The sequence below is a fragment of the Bombina bombina genome, chromosome 4, assembly GCF_027579735.1.
Source record: "Bombina bombina isolate aBomBom1 chromosome 4, aBomBom1.pri, whole genome shotgun sequence".
NCBI lineage: Eukaryota > Metazoa > Chordata > Amphibia > Anura > Bombinatoridae > Bombina > Bombina bombina.
The window spans coordinates 43196841-43219744 of NC_069502.1; the positions used below are offsets into that span (position 1 = coordinate 43196841).

General features: G+C 38.7%; 1 long non-coding RNA gene across 1 annotated transcript in view; it reads left to right on the forward strand.

Annotated features, from left to right (window-relative positions):
- LOC128655229 (uncharacterized) overlaps positions 1-21793 on the forward strand; it is a 79131-nt gene extending 57338 nt beyond the window's left edge. The window contains exons 2-3 of the long non-coding RNA XR_008401737.1: positions 2430-2534; positions 21520-21793. This is a non-coding gene — a long non-coding RNA (uncharacterized LOC128655229). The remainder of the gene's footprint in view (positions 1-2429; positions 2535-21519) is intronic.
- The last annotated feature ends 1111 nt before the right edge of the window (positions 21794-22904 follow it).

Consider the following 22904-nt stretch of genomic DNA (forward strand, 5'->3'; position numbering starts at 1 on the left):
ATGAAGATAGAAGATGCCGCTTGGATCAAGATGGTTGCCGGTCTGGATCGCCTCTTCTTCCCGGATAGGATGAAGACTTTGGAGCCTCTTCTGGACCTTTTCAGCCGCAGGATTATGGATCGCCAGCCCCCGCTTGGGTTGGATGAAGATTTAGGAGCCAGGACCGATCGGTGGTGATACCCGGCGAGGTGAAGATAAGGTAGGAAGATCTTCAGGGGCTTAGTGTTAGGTTTATTTAAGGGGGGTTTGGGTTAGATTAGGGGTATGTGGGTGGTGGGTTGTAATGTTGGGGGGGGGGGTATTGTATGTTTTTTTTTACAGTCAAAAGAGCTGAATTCTTTGGGGCATGCCCCACAAAAGGTCCTTTTAAGGGCTGGTAAGGTAAAAGAGCTTTGAACTTTTTTAATTTAGAATAGGGTAGGGCATTTTTTTATTTGGGGGGCTTTGTTATTTTATTAGGGGGCTTAGAGTAGGTGTAATTAGTTTAAAATTGTTGTAATATTTTTCTAATGTTTGTAAATATTTTTTTATTTTTTGTACTTTAGTTAGTTTATTTAATTGTATTTATTTGTAGATATTGTATTTAATTAATTTATTGATAGTGTAGTGTTAGGTTTAATTGTAGATAATTGTAGGTAGTTTATTTAATTTATTTATTGATAGTGTAGTGTTAGGTTTAATTGTAGATAATTGTAGGTATTTTATTTAATTAATTTATTGATATTGTAGTGTTAGGTTTAATTGTAACTTAGGTTAGGATTTATTTTACAGGTAATTTTGTAATTATTTTAACTATTTTAGCTATTAAATAGTTCTTAACTATTTAATAGCTATTGTACCTGGTTAAAATAAATACAAAGTTACCTGTAAAATAAATATAAATCCTAAAATAGCTATAATATAATTATAATTTATATTGTAGCTATATTAGGGTTTATTTTACAGGTAAGTATTTAGCTTTAAATAGGAATGATTTATTTAATAAGAGTTAATTTATTTCGTTAGATTTAAATTATATTTAACTTAGGGGGGTGTTAGGGTTAGACTTAGCTTTAGGGGTTAATCCATTTATTACAGTAGCGGCGAGATTCGGTCGGCAGATTAGGGGTTAATAATTGAAGTTAGGTGTCGGCGATGTTAGGGAGGGCAGATTAGGGGTTAATACTATTTATTATAGGGTTATTGAGGCGGGAGTGAGGCGGATTAGGGGTTAATAACTTTATTATAGTAGCGGTGCGGTCCGCTCGGCAGATTAGGGGTTAATAAGTGTAGGCAGGTGGAGGCGACGTTGAGGGGGGCAGATTAGGGGTTAATAAATATAATATTGGGGTCGGCGGTGTTAGGGGCAGCAGATTAGGGGTACATAGGGATAATGTAGGTAGCGGCGGTTTACGGAGCGGCAGATTAGGGGTTAAAAAAAATATGCAGGTGTCAGCGATAGCGAGGCCGGCAGATTAGGGGTTAATAAGTGTAAGGTTAGGGGTGTTTAGACTCGGGATACATGTTAGGGTGTTAGGTGCAGACGTAGGAAGTGTTTCCCCATAGAAAACAATGGGGCTGCGTTAGGAGCTGAACGCGGCTTTTTTGCAGGTGTTAGGTTTTTTTTCAGCTCAAATGGCCCCATTGTTTTCTATGGGGGAATCGTGCACGAGCACGTTTTTTAAGCTGGCCGCGTCCGTAAGCACCGCTGGTATCTAGAGTTGCCTTTTTGGAGCCTAACACACTGAAAACCCAGCCATTCTGTGAACTCTAAATACCAGCGGTATTTAAAAGGTGCGGGGGGAAAAAAGCACGCGTAGCTAACGCACCCCTTTGGCCGCAGAACTCTAAATCTAGGCGTAAGTGAGTAAAATTTCTGTCCATCTTTTTAGTCAGAGCTGCCAAGAGGTCTCTAATATCCGTATAGAGTGTCTTATCCATGTTTAGACGGATCCTACCCTTTGAATTCAGCAGTGTAGTAAATCTGCTTCACCCGGCGAGCCGGGGGGAGTGGGCTAGGGTAGATGATACAGGGCCGCAGCCCTACCTAGCAAACTGTCCAAAATTTGCTTCTACAGGTGTGATTTGGCTTTTGCTTAGTAGAATTCTGAATTTTTTGAGTTTATTTGGATATTTGACTTTTAGTCTGTGAAGTATCAGAAGCTTCTAACTTTGCATCTGATCATGGCTGCCGTCCGGACACACCCCCGTGACATAACATCTAATTGCAAAATACTAAAACAACTGGTCACAAATATTTTATCACAAATAGGTTTTAAAGATGTTTCACCAAAGCATTAACTAAGTAGATATAGTTGTACATATCAGCTACATATTAAATACATGATATTACATGAGCTTGTATCGAAGAAGGGGCCCGTTCAATTGATTTTAATTTAATGTTAAATTTGAAATGGGATCACATGTCTAAGCAACTTTCCTTCCCGCAGTGAGGGACACCGAGTGAGCAGAGAGGAGGCTCTTTCTTAAGATGTGGGACACCGAGAAGTGGAAAGGTGGCTTTACTGAGACGACATCACGGAGGATCCGGTGCGGTGAGTAGATTCAGCTTAAAGACTGTTGATTGTCCCTCCCTCCGGTATTAAATGTTCCGTTGTATGTATTAGAATGCTCACAAGATTGGTGTACAATTACTGCTATTTAGCACTTTGATCTGAGCGATACTGGTAGTTTGGAATTGAGCCAGTATTTTATGGTTGGATTGGCATTTCAAGTTATAATAACATTTATATGCATATAGTGAACTCTCCCTTTATATATGTATACATATATATTTATGTGTTAATATGTGTGTATAAGCATATACATATATATTTACAGGGAACACACAGTTAAATATAATGTAAAGGCACTTTTCAGTGACTTTTTTTTAAACACCTCACACCCGCCAACTTTATACCCTTAAAACTGCCTAGTAATGCTAAATTGTTTTAAAATAAAAAACTATAATACCCTCCATTTTTTAAATTTGCCCATTTGGCTTTTTACTATGAAATATGGGGACCTTGGATAGAAACCTTCTCAGAATAGATTAACCCTGCACACTCCCCTTCCCTCTCCCCTTCCCCCTCCTCCTCCCTCCCCCTCCTTTTTTTTTTTTTTTTTTTTTAATGTCTCTCTCTCTTTCATCCTCCCCTATACTTTTAACTTATACCCTTCACTTATACCTTTCCTATTGTAAGATGTGAAATACAGTGGGGAAAAAAAGTATTTAGTCAGCCACCAATTGTGCAAGTTCTCCCACTTAAGAAGATGAGAGAGGCCTGTAATTTTCATCATAGGTATACCTCAACTATGAGAGACAAAATGTGGAAACAAATCCAGACAATCACATTGTCTGATTTGGAAAGAATTTATTTGCATATTATGGTGGAAAATAAGTATTTGGTCACCTACAAAAAAGCAAGATTTCTGGCTCTCACAGACCTGTATCTTCTTCTTTAAGAGGCTCCTCTGTCCTCCACTCATTACCTGTATTAATGGCACCTGTTTAAACTTGTTATCAGTATAAAAGACACCTGTCCACAACCTCAAACAGTTACACTCCAAACTCCACTATGGTGAAGACCAAAGAGCTGTCGAAGGACACCAGAAACAAAATTGTAGCCCTGCACCAGGCTGGGAAGACTGAATCTGCAATAGGCAAGCAGCTTAGTGTGAAGAAATCAACTGTGGGAGCAATAATTAGAAAATGGAAGACATACAAGACCACTGATAATCACCCTCGATCTGGGACTCCACACAAGATCTCACCCCGTGGGGTCAAAATGATCACGAACGGTGAGAAAACATCCCAGAACTACACGGGGGGACCTAGTGAATGACCGGCAGAAAGCTGGGACCAACGTAACAAAGGCTACCATCAGTAACACACTAAGCTGCCAGGGACTCAGATCCTGCAGTGCCAGACATGTCCCCCTGCTTAAGCCAGTACTTGTCCGGGCCCATCTGAAGTATGCTAGAGAGCATTTGGATGATCCAGAAGCAGATTGGGAGAATGTCATATGGTCAGATGAAACCAAAGTAGAACTGTTTGGTAGAAACACAACTTGTCGTGTTTGGAGGAGAGAGAACACCATACCTACTGTGAAACATGGGGGTGGCAACATCATGCTTTGGGGCTGTTTCTCTGCAAAGGGAACAGGACGACTGATCCGTGTACATGAAAGAATGAATGGGGCCATGTATCGTGAGATTTTGAGTGCAAACCTCCTTCCATCAGCAAGGGCAATGAAGATGAAATGTGGTTGGGTCTTTCAGCATGACAATGATCCCAAACACACCACCCGGGCAATGAAGGAGTGGCTTCGTAAGAAGCATTTCAAGGTCCTGGAGTGGCCTAGCCAGTCTCCAGATCTCAACCCCATAGAAAACCTTTGGAGGTAATTGAAAGTCCGTGTTGCCCAGCGACAGCCCCAAAACATCACTGCTCTAGAGGAGATCTGCATGCAGGAATGGGCCAACATACCAGCAACAGTGTGTGACAACCTTGTGAAGACTTACAGAAAACGTTTGACCTCTGTCATTGCCAACAAAGGATATATAACAAAGTATTGAGATTAACTTTTGATATTGACTAAATACTTATTTTCCACCATAATTTGCAAATAAATTCTTTCCAAATCAGACAATGTGATTGTCTGGATTTGTTTCCACATTTTGTCTCTCATAGTTGAGGTATACCTATGATGAAAATTACAGGCCTCTCTCATCTTCTTAAGTGGGAGAACTTTCACAATTGGTGGCTGACTAAATACTTTTTTTCCCCACTGTACCTATACATTAGGAATATGAGGTCATGATATGTGAGCACTATGGATAAATTATTTATACATTGACTTACTTTTCTACTTACAATGTATATACATTTCAAATCAGCTGCATGTGATATTTGCTATTTCTAGATCCGAATGGATAAAAAATAATAATTGAGATATCGGGTCACAAATTGTAGACCAATGAGGAATTTGAATTTTATTGTTCCTTTTTTATGTTTTGACATCCTGTTGGTTGTATCAGGTTTTGATAATCTATTGTTGTATATCTGAACCGAATTCTCAATAAAAACGTTGTTTTAAAAAAATGTTTTGCCCATTTGAGGGCATGCGATAAATTAGAGCTCCACTTGTAAGGGTATTATGAGGAACATAAACATTGATATGATGCGTATGCTTACTATATAGTGTTTATTTTTTTCTACATATATGCATTCATTTTTGTACACATAGTTTATGTGTTTTTTGGAAATCTAAAAATGTCCCCAAATATTTTTTAATTGCTTTTAATTTTAAGAAATGTCATAATACATATTTAAAGTTACAATCTACTTTTAAAAGATAGATAATCCCTTTATTACCCATTCCCCAGTTTTGCATAATCAACACAGTTATATTAATGTACTTTTTACCTTTGTGATTACCTTGTATCTAAGCCTCTGCAGACTGCCCCTTATCTCAGTTATATTAATGTACTTTTTACCTTTGTGATTACCTTGTATCTAAGCCTCTGCAGACTGCCCCCTTATTTTAGTTCTTTTGACAGATTTACATTTTAGCCAATCATTGCTAACTTGCAAATAACTCCACGGGAGTGAGCACAGTGTTATCTATATGGCACACATGAAGTAGCACTGTCATGATGTGAAAAACTGTCAATATGCACTGAGATAAGAGGCTGTCTTCAACGGTTTAGAAATCAGTTTGAACCTACCTAATTTTAGCTTTGAAAAAAGAATGCCAAGAGAACAAAGCAAATTTGAACATAAAAGTAAATTGGAATGTTTTTTAAAATTGCATGACCTATCTGAATCATGAAAGTTTAATTTTGACTTGACTGCCCCTTTAAGGAGACATTCTGAATTAAGTTTTCATAACTTTGGTGGAGCATGCAGATAAAACATCTTTCACACAATATACATATATGAGTGTGCAATTCACTGATGACGGTCACATGATAAAGGGGCAGGGAATTAGAAGTAACTGTGAAATTAGTTAGAAAAAAATCTACTGCTCATTTGAAATTCAGAGTAAGTATTATTACATTGTCTTTTTTATTACATGTGTGTTTATTATGCCCTTCTACTGTATCTAATGGTCCTATAAATTACTATTGTCCATCTATGTTAATTTCCTGCAATGTTAAAGGGACATAAACGTGAAAATGTAATTTGATTATTATGATTTAATCATGACTTAGGTAAAGTGAACAATTTTAAACAAATTCAATTTATATTTATAACATTTAAAAGGATAGTAAACCCCAAAATGTTATTTTATGTCAGATAGAACATATAATTTTAAACAACTTTCAAATTTAATTCTATTATCACATTTTCTTTATTCTCTTGTTATTCATTGCTGAAGGGACAGCATTGCACTACTGATAGGAAGCTGAAAATATCTATTTAGCCAATCACAAGAGACAAATGTGTGCAGGCACCAATTAGCAGCAGCTCCCACTAGTGTATGATAGGTGCGTATTCATTTTTTAACAAGGGATACTAAGAGAATGAAGCACATTTGAAAATAAAAGTGAATTTAAAAGTGTCTTAAAATGACAAGCTATCTGAATCATGCAAGTTTAATTATGACTTTCCTATCCCTTTAACTCTTTCCTTGAGTTTATTAAATTGTGCTCGTAACAAGCACTTGTGAGCCTACCTAAGTATGCTTTTCAACAAAGGCTTGAGGTGATTCACTTAATTGGTTGGCATTATTGTAATTTTGTATATGAGAAGACAATTTTTATTTTTTGTTGTTTGTTGTTGTTGTTGTTGTCCACTAGGTGGTTATATCACACCACAAAAGTGTGCAATTAAGGCACCTTGTACGGCTATTTAAAAACGTTGTACATTGGACCCATGTTTGTTCAATAAACATCTGTTTTTAAACTTGGAAGCTGGAGGACATTGTTGTTTCATTTCAACAAAGGCTACTAAGAGAACACAAGCTATTTATAAAAGAAGTACATTTGAATATTTTGAAAATGATATATATTATAGTTAAGCTAAATCATGAAAGTTATTTTCTTTTATGTTTATTAATGTACGCAATAACGTATCAAATGGCAGAACAGACTTAAATACATATTTCTGACACTTTTTGGTAAAATATATATCTATACCGATAGATAGATAGATAGATAGATAGATAGATGATAGATAGATAGATAGATAGATAGATGATAGATAGATAGATAGATTATAGATAGATAGATAGATAGATAGATAGATAGATAGATGATAGATAGATAGATAGATAGATGATAGATAGATAGATAGATAGATAGATGATAGATAGATAGATAGATAGATGATAGATAGATAGATAGATGATAGATGATAGATAGATAGATAGATAGATAGATAGATGATAGATAAATAGATAGATAGATGATAGATAGATAGATAGATAGATAGATGATAGATAGATAGATAGATAGATAGATAGATAGATGATAGATAAATAGATAGATGATAGATAGATAGATAGATAGATAGATGATAGATAGATAGATAGATGATAGATAGATAGATAGATAGATAGATAGATAGATAGATAGATAGATAGATGATAGATAGATAGATAGATAGATGATAGATAGATAGATAGATAGATGATAGATAGATAGATAGATAGATAGATAGATAGATGATAGATAGATAGATAGATAGATAGATAGATAGATAGATGATATATAGATAGATAGATAGATAGATAGATAGATAGATAGATAGATATATAGATAGATAGATAGATAGATGATAGATAGATAGATAGATGATAGATAGATAGATAGATAGATAGATGATAGATAGATAGATGATAGATAGATGATAGATAGATGATAGATAGATAGATAGATAGATGATAGATGATAGATAGATAGATAGATAGATAGATAGAAGTGTAAGCTGCATACAGGTGGATTCTTTCACCACCCTGCCATTTTCGGAATCCACCAGGATGCAGCGAAGGCAAATGGAGAATTACAAAGCAAAATTTAACCGCCCGCATCAAGTATTAAAAAAAAAAAAAAACTCCTACACAAAGTATTAACACATACACCGCAAACCCCCACATCACTAAATAATAAAGTAATTAACCCCTTAATCACTTAACCGTCAACCACCCACATCGCAATACACCTAATTACCCTATTAACCCCTAAACCGCAAAACCCCCATATTGCAATAAACCTAATTATCCTATTAACCCCTAAACCGCAAAACTCCCACATCGCAATAAACCTAATTAACTTATTAACCCATTAAACCGCAAAAACCCACAATGCAAATAACTAATTAAATTACTAAGCCCCCTAACCTAACACCCCCTAAACTGACACCCCCTAAATTAAAAAAATTAGCTAAACTAAAAATTACTAAAGTTACAAAAAAAAGCTAAGTTTACAAAAAATAAAAAAGGTTAACATTACAGGAAATAAAAAATCAAATAACCAAATTTTACAAAATTAAACCTAATCCCTATGAAAATAAAAAAAGTCCCCCCAAATAAAAACAGCCCCTACTCTAAGAATAAACTACCTGTAGCCCTTAAAAGGGCTTTTTGCAGGGCATTGCGCCAAGATAATCAGCTCTTTTACAACAAAATACAGAAAGTCCCCATTAACAGTTAAACCCCCCACCCACCCACCAAACCCCCAAAATAAAAAAACCTAACACTAAAAAAACTAAACTACTCATTGCCCTGAAAAGGGAATTTGTTTGGGCATTGCCTTTAAAATGAAATTTAGCTGTTTTACTGCCCATCCCTAATCTAAATACCCCCCCCCAAAACCTTTAAAAACCCCCAGTTTGGTACTCACGGTTGCTGAAGTCTGGTAGAGAAGGTCCTGTTCCAGGTGGTGAAGTCTTCTTCCAAGCTGCAACCTCTTTTTTCTTCTTCCAGTAACATCCGGTGCAGAGCGGAGCTGAAGACCGATGACCGCGGAGCTGAATCAGCCAATAGAATTTCAGTAGCTCTCATCCTATTGGCTGATTTGAATTTGAAGAATCAAATCAGCCAATAGGAATTCAAGGGACGCCATCTTTAATCATGTACCTTGAATTCACTATCCAGTGTACGGCGGCGATCGTACGAAGAGGATCCTCCACGCTCCATGGCTCCGCAGTCGCCGGTCTTCAGTTCCAGGATCGCCAGTATTCAGCTCCGAGGTCATCGGTCTTCAGCTCTGTTCCTGGAAGAAGAAAGAAGAGGTCGCCACTTGGAAGAAGACTTCACCGCCTGGAACAGGACCTTCTCCGCCGGACTTCAGGAACGGTGAGTAGCAACCTGGGGGTTAGACTTAGGTTTTTTTTAAAAAAATTGGGGGGTTTGTTTTATTTAGATTAGGGAATGGCAGTACAAGAGCTAAATGCCCTTTTAAAGGCAATGCCCAAACAAATGCCTTTTCAGGGTAATGGTAAGTTTAGGTTTTTTTAGTGTTAGGTTTTTTATTTTAGGTGGTTTGGTTGGTGGGGGGGTTAATGTTAGGGGGGACTTTGTGTATTTTTAATATAAAGAGCTGATTATCTTGGGGCAATGCCCTGCAAAAAGCCCTGGTAGTTTATTCTTAGAGTAGGGGCTCTTTTTATTTTGGGGGGGGGGGGGTTTATTTTGCAGCGCTTTTGTCCGTGGGATCCCCCACTACATTGTTGTGGAGCAGCATATACCAGTGGGACTTTTCTACACTTGCCGGTCAGGGAGCCGATGGTTTTAAGTGTGGAGTGGTAGTGAGTATATAATTTGGAGGGTCGCAGGAGTGATCGGTCTTAGGGGCTTTGAGTGTGGTAAGAACTGCCGTGTATCCTCATTGGATCTTCATGTATTGAAGTACACTCGACCCATTTAAGAACTTTCTCACATAAATCCCCCACACTTTTCATTGTGATTTGTCACATATACTGGTTGCTGTGAATGTTTGCAAGCCTAGAAAATTTACCTAAGTGACTTGATCATCTGTCATCATCATCAGTTGTTTATTCATATATTATCCATATTATCACATTGCATACAATCTGTTTTCATCATCATCTTTCATCCATTTGATACAATGCATGTGTCTGATGTTTATCCATACTCATCTCATCTATATGTGGATGGAGTTTTCTCCTTGAACATTTATCATCACGTATCATCTCTCTTGTGGTTCTCTTCCTATCTATCTAACCGTACCTTTAGTGTAGCCTTCTCCGTAGCATCCTCTGCCCCGTTACCACTTTCTGTTGGGGTAACTGAAGGCTCTGTCCTCGGTCTCCTTCTCTTTTCAATCTATACATCATCATTAGGTTCCTTAATAAAGTCCCATGTTTCAATATCATTGGTATGCCGATGAAACCAAATCTACCTCTCTGCACCAGACCTACCTCCTTCCTTACTAACCCGTGTCACTAATTGTCTTTCTCATATCTCATCTTGGATGTCCCCTCACTACCTTAAAGGGACACTGAACCCAAATTTTTTCTTTTGTGATTCAGATAGAGCATGACATTTTAAGCAACTTTTGAATTGACTCCTATTATCAAATTGTCTTTATTCTCTTGGTATCTTTATTTGAAATGCAAGAATGTAAGTTTAGATGCCGGCCCATTTTTAGTGAACAAACTTGGTTGTTCTTGCTGATAGGTGGATAAATTCACCCACCAATAAACAAGTGATTTCCATGGTCTGAACCAAAAAAATAGCTTAGATGCTATCTTTTTCAAATAAAGAAAGCAAGAGAACGAAGAAAAATTGAGAGGTGTAAAATAGAAAGTAGCTTAAAAATGCATGCTCTATCTGAATCATGAAAGAAAAAATTTGGGTTCAGTGTCCCTGTAAGCTAAATCTCTCCAAAACTGAACTCCTTATTTTTCCCCCTTCTTCCAAAATCTCAACCCCCCAATTTCATCATTACCCCTACCCTGCATGCCTGATGTCTTGGGGTCACACTTGACTCAGACCTTTCCTTCACTCTTCACATTCAGTCCTTGGCTAAAGCCTGCCGCTTCCACCTTAAAAACATCTCTAAAATTAGACATTTCCTTACACAAGACACAACTCATGCTTTCCCGTCTCGACTACTGCAACTCCGTCCTATCTGGTCTACATAGTTGCCGCCTAGCTCCTTTATAATCCATAATAAATGACTCTGCCAGACTCAACTTCCTTTCACGTCACTCTTCATCTGCTGCACCTCTCTGCCAATCCCTTCACTGGCTTCCTCTTGCCTCTAGGATTAAACACAAAACTCTCACTCTAACATACAAAGCACTCAACTGCACTGCTCCCCCCTACATTTCAGACCTTGTCTCCAGATACTCTCCCTCCCGCCCCCTTCCCTCCGCTCATGACCTCCTACTCTCCTCCTCTCTTGTTACCTCCTCACACTCCCGTTTACAGGACTTCTCCAGACTGGCCTTCATCTTGTGGAACTCTCTGCCTCGCTCCACAAGACTCTCCTCTAGTTTTAAAAGCGTCAAGCACACCCTAAAGACTCTACTATTCAGGGATGCTTACAACCAACACTAACCTTTCCTAACTCTATTGCTATCCCTTTGAACCCCTTAGAATGTAAGCCTATGAGCCCAGCTGTTTGTAGATCACCTTCATAAGAGCCGACTACAACAGTGCGACTCTCGGCAGGGCCCTCCACCCATTTGATCCCTATAAATGTTATTCTGTATACTGAATATGTTTATAGTGCTGCGCAATCTGTTGGCGCTCTACAAATACCTAATAATAATAATAATAATAAATTACCCCTATACCAGGAGTCAGTGAGTTGGGACACTGAAAGTTCCCAGACTGTGTGAATCAGCACACTTGAGTGCTGCCAGCTCTGTGAGTACAGATGTTTATGCACTGAAATTCTTTGGAGCTGCATATTACAGTATTGTACTAGGAGATGCCTTCTGTTTGTTTCTGTTTTTCAGAGTGGAATTGGATACACAATACCCTAAGGGGTTAAACACATCTATCATTTTTAAGTTATCTATAGCATGGCACACATTGTAAAAGTCACAAATGTTAACTCATTTAGTTTTTGAGAAATGTGGGTAACACAGAATTTATGTTGCATTATAGTTTTGTAACTAAGTTTGATGCATCTTATTTCTCTGGTTATTTTTTTCTGGGAAGCTAAACCCATTAGCAAAGCACAGGATGCAATATATAAAATGGCCAGGAGATGGCAGTGGAATCATATACTTGCAGCTGTTTGTAATAAGAAGGGTATTTAAATGCTGATTGCACATAGTTGTATCACATTGACAAAGACCCCTGTGAGGGACGAAGCATTGGATTATACCATGTATGTTATATCTATAATAATGGTATTTTCAAGCAAATAATGGAACACAGTTTTCTTTTGAATACAAATGTATACTGTATGTTTATATATGTGAATTTGTGTATTTAAATATGTTTTTACAGACATATGTACACAAATATAGACATATATATATATATAGAAGTGCATTGGAGCCGTTTGCAGTTAAGTTGAGAACATGTAAGAGCATATTTATGCAATATTCATATTTAAAGGGTCAGTAAACCTAAAAAATAATGTTATATAATTCTGCACATAGTGTATAATTAAATAACATTATCTTAGCGCCAACTTTGTACATGAAAATATATTTTATTATAACTTACAATTTTACAGACCGCCGCTCCCTGCTCTACTGAGCGGGTCTGATTGTTTTCCTAAGCACATCTGGACACACTGTCTACTCACAGACGGCCCGATCGCGCCATTAAACTAAATGTAGATCGCTCCTGCTCAAGGAGCGGCGGTCTGTAAAATTGTACGTTATAATAAAATATTGCAGCGATATTTTGATGTAGAAAGTTAGCGCTTAGATAATGTTATATAATTGCAGAATTATAACATTATTTTTTAGGTTTACTGTCTCTTTAATAAAGTGTTATAGTGTGTATTTACTGTAAATATTTTACATTCCAATGTTCTGTACATAGCAGAATATATTCTATGTATTTTTAAATAGATATCCTTATATCTGTACCTATATATACAGTAATTATTTATCTATATATCTATGTATAAATACAATATACATTGTACCAAAATACCATCAGATATAAATATGAATATGTATTTATGAATAAATAAAACATATTAGAGTATGTGAAGAACATTGGAATGCGAAAAATTTATATTTCTTTCTAATGACACGATGAGTCCATGGATCTTCTAATTACTATTGGGAATATCACTCCTGCCCAGCAGGAGGCGGCAAAGAGCACCACAGCAAAGCGGTTAAATATCACCTCCCTTCCCCCCAACCCCAGTCATTCTCTCTGCCTACGTTAGTGTAAGGAAGTGGTAAAGTTTGGTGTCTGGAAAGATTCTTCAGTCAAGAATTTATTATTTTATTTGCAGTAATAGTATGTGCTGTTTTTCCTCCAGGGTGTAGCTGTAGTCAATTTCAGTCTCTTCAGTAGAGCATTGGTGGCTTTTAAGCAAAGGGAACTTGTGGGACATAATTCTCACTGCGCCTCCCTCATATTTAAATAAAAGTTTCTGCCCTTATTATTATTTTCCACAGGTCCATGTGAGGGAGAGGACCTCTCAAACCTAGTGAGCTGCCTTGCTGCCAGGCAGATTATTGAGGTAAGTGACAATTTATTTTCTTAAGCTGCTTTAAGGAAAAAACATGGCACTTTACTATTTCCCTGACAGGGATTTTTAATACATTACTCCTAGTGTTGTAAGGGGGATTATGTATGGCAATTTTGCAGGCACTGGGGACTTGAGGAGTACTTGGCTCAATTTGGTGTTATCGTTTTTTTTCCATTAAACATGTCTGCTGAGACTTTATTTTTCACACGCCCCCACGGTGGGCGGGGCTTGTGTGGAGGTAAAAGTTATCGAAATTGCTCACTTGTTATTCTCTCACTTCCTGTATATGGAGGAGAGATATCTGCATCTTAACGTTTTTCAAATTTAACGGTTATTTGTTAGCCTGTCATTACTGAAACAGCTCCAGTCTGGATTCCGGTTTTAAGAAATATATATATCGTTTTCCTGCAATGTAGGCACCTCAGCAAAGCTATTGTTGAGGTGTAGAGGCTGTTTGAGATGTTATTAAGACATAGTAACATAGTAACATAGTAGATGAGGTTGAATAAAGACCGAAGTCCATCAAGTTCAACCTATACAAATCTAAAATATATACAAAAAGCTCCAGTTAAGCTTAAATAATCCCACTAAAAGGTGACCCATTTTAAACTAGCAATCATATCCATGAATTTTGATTATAGACAGAAATGTATCCAAATAATTTTTAAATGTATCTAGGGTATTGGCATTCACTACCTCCTTTGGTAATGAGTTCCACACTTTTATTGCTCTTACAGTGAAAAAACGTTTCCGTTGCAGGAGATTAAATCTCCTTTCCTCCAACCTTAAATTGTGACCTCTGGTCACAAACAATTTTCTTGGAATTAACAGAGCTTCTGCCATCTCTGTATATGGGCCTTGAATATATTTATATAAAGTAATCATATCACCTCTTAAGACCCTTTTTTCTAAAGAAAACAGACCCAGTTTGGCTAGCCTCTCCTCATAGGTTAAATTCTCCAATCCCCTTATTAGCTGTGTGGCCTTTCTCTGGACTTTTTCTAGTTCTGCAATATCTTTTTTTTGCGATTGGTCCCCAGAACTGCACTCCATACTCAGGGTGAGGTCTTACCAGGGATTTATATAGTGACAGAATTATGCTTTCCTCCCTTGAGTCAATGCCTCTTTTAAAACATGCTAGTATCTTATTAGCCTTTGAAGCTGCTGCCCTGCATTGTGCACCCATCTTTAGCTTGTTATCTGTTACTACCCCCAAATCCCTTTCCTCCTGTGTTTGGCTAAGTCTTGTCCCATTTAAATAATTCAGTTCCTGCTTATTTTTATTTCCAAAATGTAGAAACTTGCATTTTCCCATATTAAATCTCATTTTCCATTTACCTGCCCATACTTCTAATTTTTGCAGGTCCCTTTGTAACGAAAGTTCATCCTGCTCTGACCTAATAACCTTACTTAACTTAGTATCATCTGCAAACATAGAGATGTCACTATTTAATCCTAGCTCCAAGTCATTTATAAAAATATTAAAAAGAATAGGGCCTAGCACTGATCCCTGGGGTACTCCACTGATTACCTTTGTCCAATCTGAGTATGATCCATTTACTACTACTCGATGCTCCCTATCTTTTATCCAGTTATTTATCCACAAACTAACATTTTCAGCTATTCCCAGTCTCCTAATTTTGTGCATTAATCTCTCATGTGGCACTGTATCAAACGCCTTTCCAAAATCTAAGTATATCACATCAACTGATTCCCCTTTATCTATATTTTTACTCACTTCCTCATAGAATCTAATTAGATTCGTTTGACATGATCTATTTCTCCTAAAACCATGTTGATTATAATCTTGTTTACACGAATATGTTCATCAATATAATCCCTTATAATCCCTTCAAATATCTTCCCCACTATTGATGTCAGACTAACTGGTCTATAGCTTCCTGGATCATCCCTACTTCCCTTTTTGAAGAGTGGCACCACATCAGCTTTACGCCAATCCTTGGGTACCATGTCTGAGGATAATGAGTCTTGAAAAATTAAGAGTAGAAGTTTGTCTATAACAGTGCTAAATTCCCTTAACACCCTTGGGTGTATTTCATCTGGGCCTGGAGTTTTATTTACCTTAATATTATCCAATTAATGGTATGGACTGGCATGTTCTATTTTGTTCCAAAGTATCATCCAATGGTTCCTCTCTTGTGTATACTGAAGAAAAAAACTGATTTAGTATCTCAGCCTTCTCCCTGTCACTGTTAATCATGCTACCCTCCCCGCATTTTAATGTACCTATATTATCTTTCTTAGATTTGTTGCTATTTATGTACTTAAAGAACCTTTTAGGGTTAGATTTAGAATCCTTTGCAATTAATTTTTAATTTTTAATTTTGGCTAATTTGATTGCTTTTTTGCATGCTTTGTTACATTCCTTATAAATATGGAATTTTATGTCAAGACAGGAGGCTTCATATTTTGCATTATTCTTTACTGACACCAAAAACAACAGCAAAGAAACTGAAAGTAAGAAAAAAATAATCACACAGCAACAGTGTATAACCAATCAGGATACAGCATCACAATAAAGAGTCCAGAACAATCTAAGTCCTTCCTCTTTTCTTTGCTGCACCAAGAACAGCAGGTCACGTATTATTGCTCTCCTTTTGTTATAACACATATGTAGAGTGTTGTATTTAACTATTTTTTAGCTATTAGTTTTTCTATTGCAAACGTTAGGCAGTCGTTCTATGTAAAAGTTTTTTAATTTCTCTAGGTTAATCAAATAGCTTGTGTTTTTTTCTAATTATCTGTAGTAATTGTATTTTGCTATTACTATACTTGTTTATTTTCCCATACGGATCAGCCACTTCAGTGTGGCTGCTCCTTTCTTTATGATCAAGCTGCAACTATCTGTCAGGCTCTCGGTATGCCTGACAATTAGAGAGTTGTATTGCGCTATATTCGGAGTAGCCGCCTTGCCGACGGGCTGCTCCGTTTTTACCTCCCATCTGACCGCTGTCCGGTAAACTTGTATTCCTCCTCACCCCTCTACTAATTGGGCCGGTGCCGCTACGAGGTCTCGCGGACACACATCTGACCGGGGGCTTTCAAGCTGATCTGGTCAGGTGTGTGAGCCGCGGCCTGTGTCGGCTCTGGCTCGGGAGTTTGGCAGTCTAATTTATTGGGTGGTGTAGTGGTTAGAGTGTTGCTACTATAACCCCAAAGTCTCTACTTCGAATCCAACATAGGCCTAATTACACATAAAGATATATTTATGAATTAAAGTTTCTATTTCTCAATTTTATTTACATACTTAAATATTATACAACCTTATATGTTTGTTTTTTGCACCTAGTTAAACAGAGCTGTTTGGCCGTTTTTTTCCCGCCATTTTATTGCTCAAAAGGTTTAAAATGTTTTAACCTATTTTAACCTATTACTGCTACTCTAATGGCTCACTGAGTAGCCTCTTTGCCACTCATACAATAGGTTGGGGGTTTGAATCTAGCCTCCACCTATTAGGACAAACTACAGGAAGATAATTTATTCTGTGTGTAACACTTTATATAAAATAAAAAAAAAGATATTTCTTTTAAAAGTCTCCTTTAATTAAACTTTCTGTTTAGCCTTGGGGACTAACACTGTAAGCAGACAGTTTTGAGGTTCAGGGTTCAAATCCTGCCTATTCAGCATAATTAAAATTCCTGTTAATAAAATGATTTTTATGTCAATATTTTACGTTTTATTTAGATCATAACGCAGCGCACCGCATTAAAGAAATGGAGTCTGCCGACCCTGTCATTGACCCCGCCCCTTCTTCCTCTCAATCTAAAGAGGAACTTTTAGCCTATATTAATTTGGCCATAGCTTCGGCACTAAAACATAATATTTCACCTTCTGAAAAAGTTTTAGAACAACCTATGCCCCTTCATGTTGAGGAATCCTCCTCCTCCTCTTCCTCTGATTCGGATTCTCCAATATTGCGCAAGCGCCATTGGAAGGCTCATTCTCGTTCTGATTCACATAAAAGCAAAGCTCAGAGACATAAAGCCCCTCCCCCGGGCGTTTCACATAGGGGTGCCAGAACTTCCTCCCCAGAGGTTAAACGAGGTAGACGAACCCTTTCCCCCTTGGGTACTCGAAGGGGAATTCAGAGCTATATATATGGAGTCTTTCCCTGGGCTAGATTGGGAGGAGGAGCCTCAGTCTGACCTTGAGCTGGATCCATCTCCGGCTCCTCAGGTGGGGGCTCCTCGTTCTCGTTCTTCCCAGAGGAAAAATATTGAACTGGAGGACGAGATGATTGACCCGTCTGGGAACCCCATTTTTAGTCCCAAAAACATTAAACATCCCAGGTCATCTGACTGGGCATTAGCGCCTCATCTCTCTCGCTTTTTGCAGAGATCGCTCAGAAAGCCTCTCGATCGTGAAGATCGTAATAAACTACGTGCAGAATGTCGTAGACCTTCCCTCCCTTGTAGGGAATCTGTAACTCCTGAATTTGATGCTAAACTTGATACCTTTCTAAATAGAAAGGGTAGGGACCCAAGAAAGGGCTTAGATAAGGCTCTCAGAGGGGTTCAGGATAAACTTCTGGACACTTCGGGTCCTTTGGCCCAGATTTTACATCTTTCGGATGAAACACTTCTGTCCGGCTCTCCTTTAGATCCTTTCGCCTTTCGAGAATGGGCCTTTCGAGCCTTTTGCTTCCTTGGTAATGCCAACGTAGCCATTTCTACTGAACGCAGAAGGTCGGCTTTGTTGCGAATTAACCCCAGATTGGCTGTTCTCGCTGTCGAGGAAGCAGGCTCTTCTGCCAAGGGTCTTCACTTTTGAGAACCCTTCTTGGATATCATGAGTCATTACGTTTCCACCTTTACCTCTATCGACAAGATTCAAGCCTCCCTTAGGAAAGTTTTCAACCCTTCCAATCGGGTTTTAGGCAGGGCCGGCAGATTCAGGGGTCGTCTGCCCCGCCGTCAACAGTTCATGGTCCAGCAATGCCAAGCAGTCGCTTACCAACAGTACCCCGCCTACCCTCAGAGAGCTCTCTTCAAAATCAAATACAGACCTTATTGGTTCAGAAGGGCTATCTCTCCATCTGAAAGGCGCAATAGAGGAGGTTTTCAACCCACAAGACGGGTTTCTAAGCAACCTTTTCCTAGTGAAGAAAAAGACAGGTGGTTTTCGGCCGGTCATCAATCTTCGGAACTTAAATTTCTTCGTGGTTTACCGCCATTTCAAGATGGAGGGTATCCACATGCTCAGAGACCTTCTCCGTCTCGAAGACTGGTTCATCCGCCTGGACTTGACGGATGCCTACCTTACGGTACCTGTATTCCCAGACCATCGGAAGTTCCTCAGGTTTCTCTGGGACGGAAGGATATGGCAAAAGCTCCCTGGTGTTTCACCAAGCTTTTAAAGCCCGTCGTGGCAATCCTCAGAGGCAAAGGCATTCGCCTTATCATTTATCTGGATGACATTCTCCTTATGGCAGAAGATCAGTCTTCCCTCCTTTGTCACTGACACACAACCACCTCCCTCCTTCAAGGACTGGGATTTGTGATCAACTCGGAAAAGTCGGCTCTGATTCCCTCTCAGAAGGTGGAGTTTCTAGGTTTTCTCATAGACTCCACCTCAGGTCTTCCCCTTCTTCCTCAGGAGAAGATCGACAAGATCAAATTAGAAATTCAAAATGTGCTGACGTCCCCCATGATATCTATCCGTCAACTTTCCAGAATTATCGGACTACTCGCCTCCTCCATTCAGGCAATTTTTCCTGCCCCTCTGCATTACCGAGCAATGCAGAAGCTGAAGATTCAATCTTTCAGGGAATGTCGTTCATATCATCAGATGATTTGTCTGAACGAAGAGGTCCGTGCAGAGATGTCCTGGTGGCTCCGTCACATGGAATCTTGGAATGGCAAAGCTATCTTCGGATCCTCACCAGACTTTGTGCTTTCCTTAGATGCCAGCCTTCTGGGTTGGGGGGCGTCTTTCGAGAACTCTGCGACGGGGGGATCTTGGTCCCCTCTGGAACAGTCGCTTCACATCAATTGTCTAGAGCTCTTGGCAGGCTCTTTTGCCATTCGCTCGTTCTCCAAGCAGTTTACAAACTGTTGCATCCTCCTTCGGATGGACAACATATCTGAGGTCCAATACATCAACCACTTAGGAGGTACGAAATCCAAGATGCTATCAGATCTTACTTCAGAATTCTTCAGATTCTGTGCCTCCCGCAACATTTCCCTCCGGGCGCAATCTATCCCTGGAGTTTCCAATATTGTCGCGGACTGGTTTTCTCGTTTCTGGAGAGACTCCAGCGATTGGCGACTTCTTTGCCCCGTGTTTTTACGAATTCAGAATATTCTTGGTCCCTTTTCTGTGGACCTTTTTGCTTCCAGGATCAATCATCAGTTGCCTCGTTATTTCAGCTGGCTTCCAGATCCGGGGAGCGAAGCTTCAGATGCTTTTCTACAGAAATGGCCTCTATTCGGAGCTTATGCTTTTCCCCCCTTCTCACTCATCACGAGAACCCTTTGGATGGTCAGGAGACTCAAATGCTCCCTGACGATAGTTACCCCCTTCTGGCCAATGCAACCCTGGTTTCTTCTCCTTCTGGAAATGACAGTCTCCCCCCCTCTCCTTCTACCCAATCAATGCAACATTCTTTCAGATCCACTAGGCAAACCTCACCCCCTGGTTCTCCAGAATCGCCTTCCCCTGCTAGCTTGGCAGATTTCAGGGGATCCTGGTCCACCGAAGGCCTTTCAAGAGACGTACAGCTTCTCCTTCGAGAATCTTGGGCCCCTGGCACCAGAAAATGTTACGCTTCAGCCTGGGCATCATGGGCTTGTTGGTGTTCTCGCAGGCAGGTTGATCCCTTTTCAGCCCCTGTAGTTCTTATTGTAAACTTTCTTTCTGAACTTTTTTCCCAAGGGAAAGCTTATCGTTCCATTAATGTCGTCCGCTCGGCAATCTCAGCGGGCCACTTTCCAGTCGATGGCAATCCAGTTGGTAGACACCCCTTGGTTTGCAGAATTTTAAAAGCTATTCGGTTGAAAGTTCCCCCTTCTGCTCGATACTCTCACCTTTGGGATGTCTCCATCATGCTATCCTTTCTTAGGAATTTGCCTCCCAATGTAGAACTTTCTCTTAAGCAATTGTCGACCAAATTGGCGATGTTGCTCTGCCTGGTTTCCTTCCGCAGGATTTCGGACATCCGTGCGCGGGACGTTGAGGGCATTTCCTTTTCCCCTGAAGGCCTTTCCTTTTCCGTCTCTAAACGCACAAAATCCATGTCATCTTCCATCTTTTACCCTTATTTCCCTGACGATCCTCAACTCTGTGTGGCTCTCTGTTTGAAATCTTACCTTTCTAGGACAACGTCCTCCCGTCCTTCTCCCGGGGGTCAATTACTAATTTCTTTTGTTCCACCCTTTCGCCCTGTCTCTTCTCCCACTTTGGCCAGATGGGTCCGTTAGCTCATGTCCTCCGCAGGCATTGACCTTTCGTTTGGAGCTCATTCTGTTCGGGGTGCGGCTGCATCCAGAGCTCTTTTATCGGGCAGTAACCTTCAAGATATCCTTAAAGCTGCGGATTGGTCTTCTTCTACTACCTTTTCTCGTTTCTATTTTAAACCCATTCTTCACGCTTCTGAGTCATTACTTTTATTGCGTTAAAATTGCAAAATATGAAGCCTCCTGTCTTGACATAAAATTCAGATTATTATAACCTTGGTGACTAAATAATCTTGATTTTATTAAAGACAGGAGGCGAATATTTTCCCTCCCTTTCCTCTCCCAATACAGGATTTAAAAAAAAAAAAAAAAGGGTTTTCTGATAAGAATAGTAAACTGTTATGTTTATTCTTTATATGATATTCTTTGAATCTGTATCTAAGAGAACAACTATTATTGTAACTTTATTTTTCTTTTACAGTTTAATTCGATGGATGGGATTTTCCTGATTTCTCTCAAGGCTTGACTAGGATCTTCCAAGCTCTGGATTCCTTCTTCCCAGGATGTTTTTGATGTTCGTTCTTCTATAATCTTCTAGTTATCAACCAAAGAAAAGAGGAAGGACTTAGATTGTTCTGGACTCTTTATTGTGATGCTGTATCCTGATTGGTTATACACTGTTGCGTGTGATTATTTTTTTCTTACTTTCAGTTTCTTTGCTGTTGTTTTTGGTGTCAGTAAAGAATAATGCAAAATATTCGCCTCCTGTCTTTAATAAAATCAAGATTATTTAGTCACCAAGGTTATAATAATCTGAATTTTGAGTCTGTACTATTTTCTTTGAATAATTTAAATGCCCTACATTTTTTCCTAATTTCTCTTAACACATTTATATTCAGCCACATTGGCTTGGATTTTTTATTTTTATTTTTATAACCATATGGTATTTGTTGATATGTATATTTATTTAACAAAGTTTTAAATGTTATCCATTTATGCTCTGTATTTTTATTAGAGAATACTTTGTCCCAATTTATATTATTTAATGATTTCCTTAAATCGTTGAATTTTGCTTTCTTAAAATTAAACGTCTTGGTTAAACCTTTAAGACACTGCTTATGAAAAGAAATTTCAAATGTGACCATGTTATGATCACTGTTACCCAAATGTTCTTTGACTTCTATGTTTGATATTATATCTGTATTGTTTGATAGCACTAAATCCAATATAGCTTTACTCCTAGTTGGCTCCTCTATTAACAAGAAGTTATCCCTGAGAACATTTATAAATCTATCCCCCTTAGCTGAATTACTAGTTTCATTGGCCCATTTTATATCAGGGTAGTTAAAATCTCCCATAATTACAGCACTGTTATTAGCAGCCTTACCTATTTGTATTAGTAGTTGAGTTTCATCCAAGTCACTAATGTTAGGGGCTTGTAGCATGTTCCTAGTAATATTTTTTTAGGATTTTTCCCCCCACTCTTTATTTCCACCCACAGGGTCTCTACATTGTCGCCTGTATCAGAAATATCTTCCCTTATTGTAGGTTTAAGGTTAGGTTTAATATACATGCAGATTCATCCACCCCTTTTCTTATTTCTGTCCCTCCTAAATAAAGTATACCCCTCTAAGTTAACTGCATTTAATTTTCATGTGCTTTCTGCTGATACTTGGTGTGCTTTCCTCCATACTTTCTAATGTGACATTTCTTAAGTCATCTTTTCCTTGAGATATTAAAGGACTGACAGATTCACAGACTGATCTCTCTATTCTATTGTGTTCTAACTGACCCTCCCCCCCCCCTTTGCCTAGTTTAAAAGGTTCTCTAAACGTGCTACCATCCTTTCCCCCAACACACCTGCAC